Genomic DNA, 12,816 nt, shown 5'->3' with positions numbered 1-12,816 from the left:
GATCATGAATTTTACCCCTTTTACTCCCCCTCTACCCATCCCCCCCTATAACCTCTGTACCGTGAACTTCTTACTTCATGGTATCTATTCCTTCCAAATTCTGTCACCAGACTTTACCCGTCTAAATCAAGGAGTATATGTCTACTGGGTTCCCCATAATTTAGGGTTTGCCAAAGTTGTTAAGTACAGCACTTCTTGCTTTATGAGAGATATTTTGCAAATATGGGTTCCATATATTGATAAAATTCTTCCTTCTCTTTGGGTTGCCATAGGCCGCTCTGGCTTCCCACAGCATTAGCTCATGTAGCCTATTCCTCCAGAGCCAAACGGAGGGTGGTTCCTCCTGCATCCAGTGTCTATGTATACATTTTTCCCCACTGCATATGCCTTACATAAGAATAACTCCCCATTTTTATCTGAGATCCCATATGCATTGCTTTTGTTCAAAAGTACTCCTCTCCAGGAGGGGAGCAGCCCTTGCCCTAATAATTGTTGAAGGTATTTCTGTACCGCTCTCCAAAATGATTTTATTCTGTCACATCTCCAAAATGCATGCAAAAAGGTATTCCTCTCTCTGTGACATTTAGGGCATTGGGCATCAGCTATCCAGTCTGCCCTTGCTGCTTGTGATTGTGTGATGTATCCCCGATGAATAATCCTATATTGACTCTCCTGCAGCTCCGCCCCACCCCGGGTATATCTTTGATCAATTTAGCAAAATTGATTCCCTTCAACTCATATCCCAAATCTTTACTCCATGTGTCTTTAAGCATCTCATATGCACGAGGAGGACTAAGCGTCATTAAAGCTCTATGTAAGCTCGATATTGACACCTGTCCATGTGCATCCCCCCTTAGGAATTCACGCAACCTATGGCCCAACCTCGTGTCCAGAGCTGCCTGGTCCAAACTGAACCAATAATGATGTAATTGTCTGTATGTGTAATAATCCTTATTGGCAAGTGACAGCCTCTGCTGCAGGTCCTGAAATCCATACAGTCCCCCTTCTCCATTCCTCAAATGTTCAAGCAAAGTAATTCCCAATTCCGACCATCTATCAAATATCCCTTTCTCTAACCCCGGGGGAAAATCCCCATTCCCTCGCAATGGGAATTGATCACTAATATTGGGATCTTGTCTCCAGGAACGCAGCCAAATGCGTCGCAGTGGCTGCAGCAGTATGCTTTTCCTACAAACAATGGCAAGCTTTTTGTTTTAGCCTGCAGGAGAAAATTCAAATGCCAAGGTCTAAATAGTGCACGTTCCCAGCTAAGCGGTGTATGTTGATTTGTATTAAGCAGCCAATCCCTAAGATGTCTCAAAAGGCACGCCTGATTGTATCGTTTAATACAAGGGAATCCTAACCCTCCCTGTGCCCATCCATCATACAGATATTCAAATCGTAATTTAGACTTCCTCCTCCCCCATAAAAATTTCCGACTCATCCTGTTCAGCTTACGTAAATCTTTACCAAGTATATGTATTGGCAACACCTGTAAGATATAGAGCCATCTCGGGAATATGATCATTTTAAATAAATTGATTCTGCCCATTAACGATAAAGGTAAATGGCTCCATCTCTCAAGAGAGCATCTGGTGTCCTGTAACAGCTTTTCTATGTTAATTTTAAATAGCGTGGTGGTGTCCATAGCCAGCCGTATTCCTAGATATCTGAAGGATTCCTCCGCCCACTTCAATGGAAGCTGTTCTCGCCAAGCTCCAACTTGGTCTCCCTCCCTCTGCAAAGCTTCAGACTTCTCCAAATGTAGCTTAAAACCAGAGAAATCACCAAACTCTGCCATACATTCTAAGAGAGCTGTCAGTGATGTTTCAGGGTGGATCACGTGTGCCAGCAAATCATCAGCGAAAGCAGCTATTTTAAAAGTTTCTGTGCCCACCCTTACTCCTTGTTCATCTGGTGTTTGTTGAATATTTCTAATCAGTGGGTCTAGTGGAGTAGGTAGAAAGATTAAAACAGGAGGGGGGGGGGGGGGAGTTGTCCACCTAAATTCAAAGATTAACCAGACTAACTCTTTTAAGCCCCTTATGTTTAAATTATGTATAATGCTGACAATATAATTCTAATCCTATTAAAGTATGACTACACAAAAAGATAACAATATATTTGATGTAACATTACATTAAATTTACTTAGGGCTCCTTTTATTAAGCCGCAGTAGTGATTCCCGTGCAGCAAATATGACAAAGCCCATAGGAATTGATGGGCTTCGTCATATTTACCGCATTGGGAATCACTACCATGGCTTAGTATAAGAATGAATGTCAACTACAGGAATTAATTACAATCTAGCAAACACATCCTAATTCCAAATTTTAGTTATAACATCAAATTCTAGGCAACAAAAATTACATACCTAGATTTTTCATGAATTTACAGCAGCAACAGCTCCATCAAACTGTCCTTAAAGAGGGAATTCTCTTATCATATCTTTTTGATTTTCACCCCATAATGATTAACTTTATTTGATGGATTGTTAAAGCAAATAAATGTTTGTCCAGGTACATTGTTTTATCTTCTGTCCCTTAAAACAAACACACATACACATACAGAAAGATTTGCACACAAGCGAACCTCTTCTGCATGTGCTAAAGGTCTCTACGTTACAACAAATTGTAGCAAAAAGAAAATGCAATGTACCACTACTAATTAGAAACTGACTTTTATTTTATTGTTGGTCAGGTATAAATGATAAAGGTTTATGAAAAATCTTTCTGACAGGATAAATGAGGGTGCAGTTGTGATAATCTTGATCAGTGGTTCTCAAACTGTGGATCATAATCCCAAATGGGATCACGTGGAGGGGCATAATCGAACGGGGACGACCATCTCTAAAGGCGTCCATCTCTAAGGACGTTCCGGCAAAGGGGCGGGGAAACCTGTATTATCAAAACAAGATGGACGTCCATCTTTTGTTTCGATAATATGGTCCGGGACGCCCAAATCTCAACATTTAGGTCGTCCCTGGTTTTCAACCATAATGGAAACCGAGGACGACCAAGCCCTTTGGTCGTGGGAGGAGCCAGCATTCATAGTGCACTGGTCCTACTCACATGCCAGGACACCAACCGGGCACCCTAGGGGGCACTGCAGTGGACTTAACAAATTGCTCCCAGGTGCATAGCTCCCTTACCTTGGGTGCTGAGCCTCCCAACCCCCCCCCCCTAAAACCCTCTCCCCACAACTGTACACCACTACCATAGCCCTTAGGGATGAAGGGGGGCACCTACATGTGGGTACAGTGGGTTTCGGGTGGGTTTTGGAGGGCTCACATTTACCACCACTAGTGTAACAGGTGGGAGGGGGAATGGGCCTGGGTCTGCTTGCCTGAAGTGCACTGCACCCACTAAAAACTGCTCCAGGGACCTGCTGTGATGGAGCTGGGTATGACATTTGAGGCTGGCATAGAGGCTGGAAAAATGTTTTTTAATTTTTTTTTGGGTGGGAGGGGGTTGGTGACCACTGTAGGAGTAAGGGGAGGTCATCCCCAATTCCCTCCCATGGTCATCTGGTCAGTTCGGGCACCTTTTTGAGGCTTGGTCGTGAAAAAAAAGCAACCAAATAAAGTCGACCAAATGCTCGTGAGGGATGCCCTTCTTTTTTCCATTATCGGCCGAGGATGCCCATCTCTTAACCAGGCCCCCGTCCTGCCTTTGGTATCCTGCCGACACGCCTCCATGAACTCTGGTTGTCCCCGTGACGGAAAGCAGTTGAGGATGCAAAAAATCGGCTTTCGATTATGCCGATTTGGGCGACCTCGGGAGAAGGATGCCCATCTCCCGATTTGCGTCAGAAGATGGGCGTCCTTTCCTTTCGAAAATAAGCTAGATAGTCATCCAGTATGGTCTCAAGTAGGTTTTAGTGGAATTTTTATGTCAAGCACTCAGCCATTTCCAAAAGGCCAGTTTTAGTGAGCAACCTGGTAAAATTGGGGAATAAATCATTATGACCAATGATTTTTAAAATAGATGTGTTCTTGGTTGCCACTGGCAACTTAATGGAGCTGGTGTTACAGGTTATAGATGTCGCCTTTTTCTCCTCAGGAGATATTATAATGTTGCCCAATTTGCTAGCTTTCCTAATTTCTGTAAAGAGTTGTTCATCTGTCTGTTCGTTCTGTCCTGGCGGACGGTAGTACAGCCCTACCAGTATATTCCTTCCCTTTGCACCTGGAATTTTTATCCACAAGGATTCCATACTGTTATCTATATGTAGAATATTTATTTTGTTTGACTCAATTCCCAGTTTATCATATAGTGAAACCCTCCCTCCAATTTGATCCACTCTATCATTGCTATATAATTTGAATCCTGATAACACAATGTCCGATTAATTATTCTCCTTCTACCAGGTCTCTGAGATGCCTATTATATCTACCTCTTCATTTAGTGCTATATACTCAAACTCTCCGATCTTTTTTTTTTTTTTTAAGGCTTCTAGCATTTGTATATAGTCACTTCAAATTGTGTTTTGTCCTAGCATCTACAAGCTGCTTTGAAGCTGATGGGGATAATTTGCATCCTTTACTTTGTTCTCCAATTAAACAGTCCTGGCTTTCTTTCACCATTATTGAAATCTCTCTATTGGGATTCCATAAATGTCCTGTTTCAATAGTATCCTTTGAGGATACTCCACACTGAACCATACACCCCTGGGTGACTTTCAGCTCCCCCACCATTTTAGTTTAAAAGCTGATCTATCTCCTTTTTAAAAGTTAGCACCAGCAGCCTAGTTCCATCCAGTTTAAGGGAGAGTCCATTCTTTCGGAACAGGCTTCCCCTTCCCCAGAATGTTGCCACTTTCTAACAAATCTAAATCCCTCATCCTTGCACCATCATCTCAATCATTTTTTGAGACTGTGGCGCTCTGCCTGCCTCTTGGGTCCTCCGTGTGGAACAGGGAGCATTTTTGAAAATGCTACCCTGGAGGATCTGGATTTCATCTTTCTACCTAAGAGCCTAAATTTGGCCTCCAGAACCTCCCTCCCACATTTTCCTATGTCATTGGTACCCACATGTACCAAGACAGCTGGCTCCTCCCCAGCACTATCTAAAATCTTATCTAGGTTATGTGTGAGGTCTGCCACCTTCACACCAGGCAGGCAAGTGACCAGGCGATCCTCATGCCCACCAGCCATCCAGCTATCTACATGCCTAGTGATCGAATCACCAATTACAACAGCTGTCCTAACCCTTCCCTCCCGGGCAGAAGTTCCTTGAGACACATCCTCAGTGTGAGAGGATATTTCATCCCCTGGTGGGCATGTCCTGGCTACAGGATTACTTACTTCCTACTTCACCGGGGTGATGTTCTCCTTCTAGGAGACCTTCCTTCTCCAAGGCAGCACAGGGACTTCCAGACTAGAAGTGGGACTTTTCTACTTCTCTATATCTATGTAGGCCTCCTCTATGAACCACTCTGTCTCCCTCAGCTCGTCCAAGTTTGCTACTCTAGCCTCAAGAGAATGGACTTGTTCTCCAAGAGCTAGGAGCTCTTTGCATCAAGCACACACATATAACCTCTTGCCAACTGGGAGATACTCATACATGTGACACTCAATGCAAAAAACTAGATAGCACCCCTCTTGCTGCTGGACTGCTGTCTGCATCTTAATATTATTATGTTGTTTAAACTTCTTAAGATACTAGGAATATTATATTAATATAAAGAACCTTAAGATTAGATGGTATAATGTGAATTTATTTAATGTTTACTTCTCAGAAAGTAATTAAACGTAGTTAAAACTTTAATGAAAACTCCCCTCTTGTTATCCTAATAAGAATAATTGACTATTAGTTAAGACTATAAATAAGAGAGATGTACTAGGGGTGGGCAGGAGTTAGGGAGGGTGGGTGGGAATAAAGACTGAACTTGGCCCTGCTGTACCTTCTAGAGGCTATCTGTTAATGCTGTATGCTATGGGTCAAGTTTTAGAAACTTTTGGGAAAAGGGTTGGGAGACTAGTTAATAAAGTTTTCTTTGTTAAATTCTAAATGTTTTTATTCTTCTGCTCCCACAGGGGAGATACCCAAGCCAGTGCTTGCCCAGCAAGGATAGAGATGATAAAGGTGATCATGATCTGATTAGATGGAAAGCCAGAGGGCTGTAACTCAAAGTTAATAAATCCTCGGTACGCATTGGGGTTCCCATCAAAGCATTGCGGTACTGATACTCGAGGCTGAAGCATTGGGTGAGCCAGAGGTGGTGCTCCTGGGGTGGGCCCCAGAGGTGGGTTCAGAACTGGAGGTCCTGAGGTTTGTACTGCAGCAAGCTGAGCACAGACCTCCTGAAGGGTTTCTGTAAACTGTTGAAATTGAGTCTGTTGTAGCTGGACCTCCTGAGCAAAGTTCTGGAGGTGGCTCAGGTGCATAGTCAGATCTTGAACTGAACCAGACAGCTGCTGAAGCTAAAGAGCCAGTTGCTGGAGTAGCTGCAGAGCGAGTGACTTGCCCGAGCTCATGGCCTTTGCAATCTGTCATGAATGGGGTTAGACCTTGGGCTGCAGCTGAGTTGACGCTACTTTGCCAACCCTAGAGCTAGCTAGGCTCTGACTGGCGGTGGGTGAGAGACTTAGGCAAGGCTGGACTGAAGACAAGGCTGGAACTTGAAGACAGAGCTGGAGCTTGAAGACAAGACTAGAAATGAACTGGGAGCAAGGCAGGAACAAGACTAGGACACAGAGCAGGAACAGGACTGGAATAAGACTGGAACACAAGCTAGAAGGGCTGCAATATAGGCAGAAACAGGATACAGGCTGGAGCAAGGCTGCAACACACACTAGACAAATTTAGGATACCTGTTGCAAAAACACTGACTGGGAGTCAGGAACTTCCTTCAATACTACCAGACACGAAGTGATGACATCAGCTAGTGTTCTCTTACAGGGCTATAAAGGAAGTACTAGATTTCCAGGAAGTAAACAGATTCTTCTGCTGGAGTCCACAGAGAACAAATGAGAGGTGTCACAATGTGCCATCAGACTTCCATCACCCACAGAAGCTCGGATGTTGTGCATCTGGCACACAGCATTCTGAAGGCACGTTACACATTTTCACATACAGGCAGTACCTGGTCTATGGCTAACACTTGAAAAAAATAGGCAATATTAGTAAACAGCAAGAAATGTGCTGTAGCAGGGGAGACAACCAGACCTGCCAAAGTCTCCCGCATTCAGTGGGAGACTCCCGCTTTGGCAAGTCATCTCCCACACTCCCACCAAAGCGATAAAATCTCCTGCTGAAACACGCGGTGACGCTAAGCTCCCTCCATTTCCGGCCACTGCTGCTTCTCCCATTGAGCAGCAGCGGCCGCAACAAAAAATAAAAGAGCTAACAAAACAAATGTAAAAAAGCAAGTGAGTCACTGCAGGCAGCCTTCAGGCATTGGCTGTCTGCTCTGCAGCCACTCCTCTCTCCTCTCACATCACTGCCCCTGGAGCGCTGGAGCAGGAAGTTGAGATCGACTTCTTACTGCGCTGCGCTCCTCCGGGGACAGAGAGAGGAGAGAGGAGCAGCTGCAGAGCCGTCAGCCAGTGCCTGAAGGCTGCCTGCAGTGCCACGCTTGCTTTTTTTCAATTTTTTTTGTAAGCTCTTTTTTTTTTGGTGCAGCCACTGCTGCTCAACAGGAGAAGCAGCAGTGGCCAAGAAACAAAGATCTGGTGGAAGGAGGAGCGGGAGACAGTAGGTAAAATAGAGTGGGGAGAGAAGGAGGGGAGATGGAGAAGGGCTGGAGAAAGAGAGAAGCTGCTGGTGATAAGGATGGGGAGAAAGGGGGTATCCTGGCTGAGATCAGAAAGAGGGAAGATACTGGAAGGAAGGGTAGGGAGAGAAACAGAAGAGACATTGAAGGATGGGGAGAAAGAGGGGGGAAATGATGAATGTAAAAGGGTAGAGAGAGAGACACTGGATGGAAAGAAGGGGATAGAGAGAGAGAGAGAGAGAGAGAGACAGTGGATGGAAGGATCAGGAGAGGGGGGTAGGTGGATGGAAGGATGGGGAGCAGGGGCGTAGCCAGACTTCGGCGGGAGGGGGGTCCAGAGCCCGAGGTGAGGGGGCACATTTTAGCCCCCCCTGGCGCCGCCGACCCCCCCCCCCCCCATTGCCGCCAACCCCCCCCCACCACCACCATTGCCGACTTTGCCCCCCCCACCACCGACCCTCTTGACCCCCCCTCCCACCACCAACCCGCCGTCGCCTACCTTGGCTGGTGGGAGACCCCAACCCCTGCCAGCCGAGGTCTTCTTCTTCTCGCAAAAGGCTTTCTTCTGTGGCAATATTCAGAATATTGGTGCTTAGCTTTAAATAGTGAGGTCATTGCTTAATGGGACAAGTTGCAGGGTACCTACCACTGTGTACTGTTAGGTTTTAGGCAATAAACATTGTGTAATGTGAAAATGCCTATATCAGGACAGAGGATCTAGCTATTCCAACTCCGTTGTGAGGATGTGATTAGGAGAAATGGCATTGCTAGATGTTGAGTGGCTATCAGAAATAGATGAGGCTCAGCCCTTAAAGGCATGTGACTCTAGGTGAAGATAGTAATGCTCACATCTCAGACTTTTGCAGTTCACAGGCATCTGCAAATGGGGAACTGGAGGCACTTGTCATTACCCTTTAGCAGCTGTGAGCCTGAGAATCCACCCCAAATCCTCCAGTGTGCCCAGGTAGAGCTGTGGCTTAATGTTTATTGTTTGATGTCTATGTGAATGATACATATGATATACTGCTTATCACGTTCATTACAAGTGGTTCACATGTTAAAAAAAACCAACATAAAAACATTCCCCCCAATATTCAAAGGCATTTAATCGGCCAGGATTGGCACCTTTCCGCTGATATTCAATAGGACATGGCTGGCCACGCTGCACTGAATATTGCCAGTTAGCAGATGGCGGTTAGCCAGTTATATTGGGGAGATATAACTGGCTATCTGCTGATTTTTGGTGCATTGCTGCTTAACTTTAGCGACCATATTTGTCTGTGTGCAAGGCAGTCCTATCTTTGGACAGTTTAACTTTGACTGGCTAGCACTGAATATCAGCTTGGCTGGTCAAAGTCAAATCAGCCAAAAGTAAACTGGATATTCAATGCTGGTCACTGGAAACAGCCCAGCATTGAATATCCAGTTTTAGGCCAACTGCGGTCTGAATATTGGCCTCATTATTATTATTATTTTTACAATGAAAAAAAACCCCAGTTCTAGAATAGAGCTGCTACTTGTGACCCTAACATTGTGGGGTTGTCCTGCACAGTGATTTTTACTCTCTTTTTCTGCAATGTTTCTGCAACATAATACACTGAGTACTGTATTTTTATTCCTCCCCCTTCAGATCTGTAGGAGATCACATCTGAAATGTCCTGTCAAAAGAGGAAAAAAGTTGTTTTGTCTACAGAGCATAAACTTGATGTTTAAAAAAAAATTAACAAGGGTGAATCCATCCAAAAAATTGCAACAGAACTAGGAGTGGGGAGAGTAACAGTTTTTGACTGGAAAAAGTAATGGGGTGAGCTGGAGAAATGGGGCTCATATCATGCCTCTTCTTTTTCATTGAACACTAGAAATATTTTTTTTCAAATGTGAATATGAGAAGATGAGTGAAGCCTTGTTCCTGTGGTTCACACAGCAGAAAAGGACATACCTATATCAGGGCCTATATTGCAAGAGAAAGCCCTGGTTTTTCAGAAGGAATTCTATGAAGGTGACCCTGATTTCACTGCTAATATCGGGTGGCTTGATCTTTGGAAGAAAAGATATGGAATAAAGCAGTTCTACATTGCTTTGGAAAAGCTATTGGTGAACTCTGAGGAATTTGTCACATTCAAAGCAAAATTTCAGCGTCTCCTTAAAAAGTAAGGCATAACAAGGGACCAGATATACAACTGTGATGAAACCGGGTTAAATTTTAAAATGTTCCATCAAGAACTCTTGCATCACAGCTCAAAGCCTTGGCTCCAGGTTATAGATGTAATAAAGAAAGAGTGACTATTCCAGCCTGTAGCAATGCAACTGGTAAACATAAATTACCATTGACGTTCATTGGAAAGCCAAAAAATCCTTAGGCCTTTAAAAACATGGCTCCTGCTGCACTTCAGGTGTCCTATAGGAACCAGAGGAATACCTAGATGGACAAAGACATTTCCCTTAATTGATTTTTCAAGGAATTTGTTCTATCAGTAGAAAACTTCTTGAAAATACCTACCTAGGAAAGCAATCTTTCTCTGGATAATGCACCATTTCATCTTGAGAAGGACAAAAATGCTGACATTAAAGTTCTTTTTCTGCCTCCCAGTGTTACATCATTGTGTCAGCCAATAGACCAGGGCATACAGGAAGCCTTAAAGAAAAACTATCACTGTAAACTGCTTGTTTGTGCATTAGATGAAGGGAAAGGAATGACTGAAGTTTTAAAGCAAGTGAACATCAAAGATGTGATCTACTAGATCACTCAGTCATGGGATGAAATCGAACTTCCAACTCTAGCAATATCATGGAGAATGTTAATTTCTGAGAATGAAATTGGACATGATACTGAACATGGAGCAGCAGTGAAAGATCTCCTTCTTTTGTTACAGGAAATACCAGGCTGTGAGAATGCCATAAAAGAATGGATGCAAGCAGAGGAGCAAGAACTGACAATTATGTGATTGCCATGGTGAACGGGAAGGGGAAGGGAAATGGGACTTGATATACCACCTTTCTGAGGTTTTTGTAACTACATTCAAAGCAGTTTACATATATTCAGGTACTTATTTGTACCAGGGGCAATGGAGGATTAAGTGACTTGCCCAGAGTCACAAGGAGCTGCAGTGGGAATTGAACTTAGTTCCCCAGGATCAAAGTCCACTGCACTAACCACTAGGCTACGCCTCCATGTAACATAGTAGATGACGGCAGAAAAAGACCTGCACGGTCCATCCAGTCTGCCCAACAATTCAAACTCATATGCGCTACTTTATGTATATACCTGACCTTGATTTGCTTGCCATTTTCAGGGCACAGACAGTAGAAGTCTGCCCAGAACAAGGCCTACCTCCCCCCACCAGCTCTGCCACCCAATCTCGGCTAAGCTTCTGAGGATCCATTCCTTCTGAACAGGATTCCTTTATGTTTATCCCACGCATTTTTTGAATTCCGTTACCGTTTTCATCTCCACCACCTCCCGTGGGAGGGTATTCCCAGTATCCACCACTCTCTCCGTGAAAAAATACTTCCTGACATCTTTCTTGTCTGCCCCCCCCCCCTTCAATCTCATTTCGTGTCCTCTCGTTTTACCGCCTTCCCATCTCTGGAAAAGGTTCGTTTGCGGATTTATACCTTTCACAAATTTGAACCTCTGTATCATATCACCCCTGTTTCTCCTCTCTTCCAGGGTATACATGTTCAGGTTCGCAAGTCATGTGAATGGAGATGATGCCCATGAAGACACCTCAAGTGTGGCTGAACATACAATTGTAAAAGTCAGTCATAGCAAAGGCGTCAAAGCAATCAAAGTTGAACTGGCATATGTGGAATAACAAGAGGAGGTGACAGCTACTGATATAATGTTATTGAGATACTGGTGTGATCTTGCAGCGAGGAAGAGAAGTAAAATGGGAAAACAAACATTAATCACAACATTTTACAAAACACTTTTATAATTTATATTTACCAGTTGCATTGCTACTACATAATACTCATTATGACTGTGTTTTTACCATATTGGTCCAATTTTATGGTATGGTATAGTACAGTAATTATGTTTTAGTGCTCCAATCATGCTGCAGAATGTGCTATAGAGTTAAATCAGGAACTCTATACCTTTGTTTATGCATTGTTTTAGGCGTTACCATTGTTTTCCGTAATATTCAACTTTTCACTTATCTGACAACCATATACGACGGATAATTGAGACTGTACTATAGTTTAGGCTGAAGCCTGAATAGAATAGGACAGAACCTACTATCCACAAGCTCTCCATGTAGAGCTGAGGCCTAATGGTTAAAACAGCTGCCTATAAACCAACTCTCAGTACAGAAGCTGCTGATTCAAGACCCAGCACCTATTTCTTTGTTGTGTGTGTGTGTGTGGGGGGGGGGGCTGCATCGACACCAATACAAACTAGTGTCCCCCAATGTGTGAGGGGCCCTGCATTGACACCAATACAAACTACTGTCCCCCAATGTGTGAGACCTCTGCTGATATACATTTGGGGATGGTTGGTTGTATGGCAGTCAATGCAGGGCTCATCCCACAACAAGAGAGAAAAAAAATTCTCAACTAACAACCTAGGGACTTGAACCCACTCCAAGTTCCCACTGCATTTTTTGGGCAACTGCTCCAACCATCAGGCCACAGCTCCACCACTTTTTCCTAGCACAAGTTTGGCAGTCTCTTTCTTCCAGCCATCTTTGTACTGTAAAGCTGCAACCTGTTGAGGGTGCTAGCAAAAAGGCAAGCAGATTCTGCAGTGCATACCTGGTTATATAGCTAATAGAGGGACTCTTTACAAAGGTGCGGTAGGGCCTACTTGCATGCAGCACATGCTAAAACAAGACTACCGTCAGGCTAGCGCACCCCCTGGTGGTAATTCTGGATTTGGCACATGCCTATACTGCCGGGACAAATACATTTTTTATTTACTACCGTGTGCGGCATTTCCGGTGTTAATCGGCAGCGCATGCTGACCAGTCACCATGCATGTGGTGCATGAGCCCTTAATGCTAGAATAATGGGTGGTATTAAGGGCTCAGGCTGTAAATAGGAGCGCGCTGGTTTCAATTTTAGTGCAGGCCCTTTTTCTTGCACATTGAAAAAATGCCC

The 12,816-nt window shown here is 44.1% G+C and overlaps 1 protein-coding gene across 2 annotated transcripts in view; it reads right to left on the bottom strand.

The window, feature by feature from the left end:
• The window catches only part of LOC115479359 (solute carrier organic anion transporter family member 1B3-like), a 699,693-nt gene extending 697,240 nt beyond the window's left edge, over positions 1-2,453 (bottom strand). For both annotated transcript variants that reach the window (XM_030217247.1, XM_030217249.1), the window contains exon 1: positions 2,375-2,453. The gene's annotated coding sequence lies outside the window, so the exon portion shown is untranslated. The remainder of the gene's footprint in view (positions 1-2,374) is intronic.
• Positions 2,454-12,816: the final 10,363 nt, after the last annotated feature.

This window comes from Microcaecilia unicolor, chromosome 10, assembly GCF_901765095.1.
Source record: "Microcaecilia unicolor chromosome 10, aMicUni1.1, whole genome shotgun sequence".
Classification (NCBI taxonomy): Eukaryota; Metazoa; Chordata; class Amphibia; order Gymnophiona; family Siphonopidae; genus Microcaecilia; species Microcaecilia unicolor.
Note: the sequence above shows the minus strand (reverse complement) of the source record. Positions and strands in the feature narration are given on the sequence as shown.